The sequence below is a fragment of the Sus scrofa genome, chromosome 5 (genome assembly GCF_000003025.6).
Source record: "Sus scrofa isolate TJ Tabasco breed Duroc chromosome 5, Sscrofa11.1, whole genome shotgun sequence".
In the NCBI taxonomy this organism is placed as follows: domain Eukaryota; kingdom Metazoa; phylum Chordata; class Mammalia; order Artiodactyla; family Suidae; genus Sus; species Sus scrofa.
In genome coordinates, this window is record NC_010447.5 from 9,520,668 (window position 1) to 9,526,398 (window position 5,731).

Below are 5,731 nucleotides of genomic sequence, written 5' to 3' on the forward strand. Positions count from 1 at the left end.
GGGCACAGGCACAGCGCCCTGCGCCGGGAGTCGTGCGCCTCGCGCCGGGGCCGTAGCTAGGTTCCCAAGGCAACCGCAAGCCGCTCGCCGCGTCTCGGGAGTGACGAGGCGCCAGCGAAGCCCCGGATCCCGGACGACCGAACCGGAGCCATGGAGAGAGACTGGAGAGAGAGGGCAGCTGGCCAAGTGCAGAGGGGAGCGACTCCGCGCCCTTTGTCCTTGCGCTGGCATTCCGAGGGCATCCGGCAAGCTCCCCTCCCCAGCCCTGACTGTAGCCCTAAACTGCTGCTTGAATATACTGCTGGGGATTCACTCTCGGTTTTCCAGGTGGGGAGATGGAGGGCTTGGCTACTCCCCAGTAGCATAGGGCAAATCAGGGGCAAAACCGAGGTTTGCACCCTAGCGGCCTGCTTTCCCTCTTGTGCCTTACAGCCAAGTGGAAGGCACATGGGGCGGTATACTGACACCTCCTGGGGGGTCTGGTTCCAGCTCTGCCAGTGACTGGCTCAGTGGTCTTCCAGTGCCTTTTCCTGTCTGGGTCTCAGAAATGGGGATGATACCACCAATAGCTCAAAGTAGCTGTGATCAAGTATGTGAAGTAACGGGGGTAAAAGTGACTTATAAGCTGTAAAATGCTTTGCACGTGTCCGGGATCACCACGTTGCTAACCTGCTCATCCTCATCACCGCCCCCAGCCCCAGCTGCCGCCTTGGTGACAACCAGCTGCATGGTGAACCTGGGCTCAGAACTCTCCATGCCCAGAGGTTTCCAGGCTGCAGGTGAGAGTTCCCTGCCCCCGTTTTCTGCTTCCTAAGGAATGTGCTCAGGGCAGATCTCCCAGGCACCGGGAACCCTTTGGTCCCCAGACCACCCATTCAGAAGGGTTCACAGAGACAGCACCCTCCACCCACCCTCCTAAACTTCCACCTCGTGGCTGGATCACAGGGGTTTGCCACTAAGCGAGGCTGTCCGGTGGTCCTGGGACATGTTTCTTGGACAGAGCCCATGGGTAACACCACTCAAAGCCCTTTGAATGCCACATACTGGGTATATGTGGACAGTTGTGTGTTCATGTGCCATGAGGCTATACATACACTGGCGTATGTGTGTGTTTACACATGTGCCGGCCATCCCTATGTTGGGGTGTGTGTGTATGTCCTTGGGGTGCGTGTATGTAAATGTGTGTATTTATGGCTGTGTGGTATGTGCCTGCAGGTGTATGTTGTGTATTTGTGGCATATGTGTTTACCCATGCATCTATTTGTGTCTTTGTGTATATGCATATTTAGGTGGACATTTGTGGGTCTGTACTTGTGGTGTGCATGAGTGAGTGTGTAAAACTGTGAGGTCTGTGACTGTGCAATGTGGGAGTGCACTGGGGGTCCTGGATGTAGGGACTCCTTCTTCCCTCATCTCTTTTCATCTGGGTGACCTTCTCCCAGACAAGGACTGTGGCTGAGGCCACAGGCACGCTGTGGCTCGCTCCTGCCCCTCTGCAGACCTGTGGCTGCCCAGGTCTGTGGATGCCTGGGTCACTGGCCGGTGTGGGCATGCGGGGCGGGGGGGGTGGGCAAGGGTGGGTGGGTGAACCTGGAACCCGGGCTCATGTGTCACCCCCTCTCTGCCTGGCCTCCTCCCCTCCCCACAGCAGGAGCAGCAGCGGGAAAGGTTGGCGGAGGGGGCTATTTTGGGAGCGTCTCCTTAGCAACAGCTGCCACGGCCGTCTGTGGCGGTTTTTCTATAGGTGCTAAAATATTCCACCCTGGTGACTACTGAGTGCTGGGGGGGGGGGTGGGCGAGGGTGGGAGCAGAGGGCGGGAGAGACCCCCTAGAGTGCTCTGTCCCCAGGGCACAGCCTGCTAGGATGGGTCCTCTGGACCTCTGATACCCCTCTCCCCACCTCTGGTCCTCACCCCTCAGGGCTGGTGGGACCTCAGAGCTCTGAGGCAGGCCAGCTGTGTCCTGGTCTGATTTCTCATCTAAGCAGCTGGGCTGCCTCAGTGTGCCCCATCTGTAAAATGGGCTTGTCTGACTTTAAGGAGCTCACTAGGCCAAATACCTCTGGACTCTGTGACTCTGGCATCTTAAGGTAGACTTCCCCCCACTTCTCAGCTGTCCCACCCATCTGTCCCACCCATCCCTCTCCCCTCCAGGCCTCCTAGCCCTTTACACCAGCTCACGGGGCCCCTTCAGGACCAGGGAGGCCTGACTGGGCTCCCAGAGTGAGCCAGTGAGTGAGCGCCCTGCTGGCCTGGGATGACCTTTCCCCAGAAACTAGGAGCGGGTTCAAATCGTGGCTCAGATCCTTGCTTATGCCCTCAGTGACCCCAGGCAAGGCTCTTCCTTATCCCTGTCTCAGTTCAGGTTCCTCACCTGGAAACTAGGGATAGACAGTCAGGGTCTCTGCCTCAGTGAGTTGTTGTGAGGGGCAAACAGGAGGAATGGAGAACGGGCCGGAGGCTTTAGCAAAACCTACAGATGGACGCCAGTTTTCACTATGGTTCCCATCAAACTTCAGAGCAGATCTCACCCTTGCAAAGAGTTCTTCCAGGCCCCCCGGGCCATGCCACATGCCTCAGCTTCCCTGCTGGTAACAAAGGCCTGTGTCACAGGGCTCCTGTAAGGGCGAAACGAGACTCTGCCCGTGAAGGCCTGAGTAGTGCTGGCCGCTGTGACGCCAGGCACTCCAGCGATGTCTCTTCTCCCTCCATCCGGGGGGTGCTTCTGTGTTAGATGATGACAAAGTCTATTTGCCCTTTGGGGACCCAGGCCAGATTATCCCATGACAGATGAGGCCTGTGAGGTCCAGCAAGGACAAGGAGCTTGCCCAGGGTCACCCAGTTCTGACACCCAAACCTGCCACTCCCACCCCTGCAACCTTTGCATACCTGTCTCACAGGCCTTCCCACCCCCTCCCCACCCCGCCCCGCACACAGCGAGGAGCTACTGGAACATGGCAGATCCTTCCATTAGTCTTTCATCATCCTTGGAACAGCCCCTTAAAGTGGACGTGATCCTCCCCACTTTACATATGAGGAAACTGAGGCCCAGAGAGGAGAGGTGAGCTGTCCAGAGTCACACAGGATTGGAGGGTGACTTTTTTTTCCAGTGGTCTGTGAAGTTCTCCCTGACTGGAGCTGCCCTTTCTGCCTCTCCTCCCTTTCTCCCAGTCTGCTCTCAGCCGCCACAGGACTCTCCTTATAGGAGATGAGCCACAGAGGCCGCCAGGCCCAGCAAGGTGATCATTATTGGATGTTTCGATGTTTCCTCTCAACCCCTGTGGTGTCACAGCTGCCCCCCCAAGTCACTGCCCCTGAGCCCGCCCCCCCCCAGCCGCTCTTTCCTGAAACTGGTACCCAGTGACCAGGCATTGGGTTTGATCCCACAGAAACAGATGCTCTGGGTCTAAAGACACCCCTGTATCCATCTCTCCCTTCTTCCTGCCCTTTCTCCTTCCTCTGCACCCCCCACACCCTCAGGGCAGCCACCGGGCCAGGTCTCTGGCCAGGGGAAGAGACCACAGGACATTTGCCTCACCTGCATCCGCCCACTTCCAATTCAGGGAAAGGTGTGATAAGCAAGAGGCATACACCACAGCTGACCCCGCCTTCAGACTGTTAAGTTCTCCCGGCCATTCACACACCAAAGACTCCTCCCAGGGAACATCAGTCCTGGTTGCCCGCCCACGAGGGCACAGCAGGGTAATGAGGAAGCTGGGCAGGGAATGGGGCATGCGCCTTGAAGCTCTGCAGTGTCGAGGGGAGGACTGAGAAGGGATAGTCACGTTTACTGAGCACCTGCTATGAACTGTGCATTTCTTGTGCATCGACCTCCTGTGAGGGGAGGGACTGTGAGGGTCCTGGTTTTATTTTATTTTATTTATTTTACCATGCCTGTGGCATGTGGAAGTTGCCAGGCCAGGGACTGAACCCATGCCACAGTAGTGACCTGAGCTGCTGCAGCGACAACGCTGGATCTTTAACGCGTTGCACCACAAGGGAACTCCAGGGTCTTAATATTATAAACAGGTTCAATAAAATATCTGCTCAAGGTCATGCAGCTCCTAAGTGCTGTAGCTGAGGTTGGCCTGACTCCCAAGCCCACCTAACAAGAACTAAACTTGTGGAGTTCCCGTCGTGGCGCAGTGGTTAACGAATCCGACTAGGAACCATGAGGTTGCGGGTTCGGTCCCTGCCCTTGCTCAGTGGGTTATTGATCCGGCGTTGCCGTGAGCTGTGGTGTAGGTTGCAGATGCAGCTCGGATCCTGCGTTGCTGTGGCTCTGGCTGTTGCTGTGGCTACAGCTCCGATTAGACCCCTAGCCTGGGAACCCCCATATGCCGTGGGAGCGGCCCAAAGAAATAGCAAAAAGACAAAAAAAAAAAAAAAAAAAAAAAAAAAGAACTAAACTTGTGGCCGGTGCTGGATGAATGAATGAGGAGGTGATGGATGACTTCTGCTAAGGGCAGCAGGAGGCCTTCCTAGGGGAGGTGGCGTGGAGGCTGGACTTGGGAAACAGCAGGAATTCTTAGAGCAGAGAAGCAGGAAGGGCATTTAAGGCAGGAAGAATAGCATGTGCAAAGGCAGAGAGGTGTGGAAGCATCTGGTGTGTTCGGGAATCTGTAGGCATCGTGGTGTATGTGTGGGTATATGGGGTGTGAGATAAGGTGGGACCTGACTGTACATCACACTGAGGAGTTGGGACGCAATCCTTTTAGGAGGGGAGGGACTGTGGGGATTGGGAACAGTCATGATGGTTCAAGTGTGGTGGTTCCTGTGCCTGCGGCAACTTCAGAGGGTCAGCTTGAAGGATGAGCTGGAGATTTTATGTTCAGTAAATTCTCGGTCCGGCTTGGAGTGCCCCAATCTCCCTCACTTAACTGGGGCCAGTCAGAGATGGCCAGGCTCCCAGGGAAGTCCTTCTGGCTATCTAACTGCAGGTATTCGTTCATCCTCGCACCCTACATCCTCTAACCTCCTGCATCCTCAGAGTGAGGTGGCAGGAATGGCCACGGGAGTGGCTGGCTCGCCAGGGGCTGTGAGGAGCTGGGGCTTTCTCCCCACAGTCCAGACTGGTGTGGGGTCCAGACCGGTGCGCCCCCAAGATGAGAAGGAAACGGGCGAGATCCTCCCTATAAAGACATTTTGGGGTGATGGGGACGCAGAGAAGGAAAAACTGTGGTTTGGCCCGGCTCTGCCACCTCTGGGTGACCTTGGGCAAACTTATGACCCTTTCTGATACCCAGTTTCCCAGTCTGTCAAACGGGGCGGTGCTGCCCAGCGGATGGTGAGGGTCCCTCCAGGAGGGTTACACCTCCGGCTCCCGGGGGCGGGGTGCGTAGGGTCCTTAATGGCCAGTCCTGCAGGAGGGGAAGGGAACCGCCGAGGGGAGTGGCCCGCAGCCGAGGAACCGGGTACCGACCCTATCCCACCCACTCCCTTCCCGGCGCGGAGGAACCCTCTCCACCTGCCCCTGGGGGGCGAGAAAACCTGGGAGCGGATTCTCGGAGCGGGTTCTGGGCGGAGTGCTCCTGGAGGGAGGAGGAAAACCCGGGCAGGATCTGGGACAGGAGCGGCCCCCGCGGCCCCCAGCCCCTGCCCGGCCCGGCGCTGCCCGCGGGTGGGAGGGGGTGTGATGCCGGGCTAGGCTGAGGGGACGGGCCGGGGCCGGGTCCCCCGGGCCGCCCGGGGCTCCGGGGCTGGGGTGGGGGGGCGCGGCCTCCGCAGCGGGG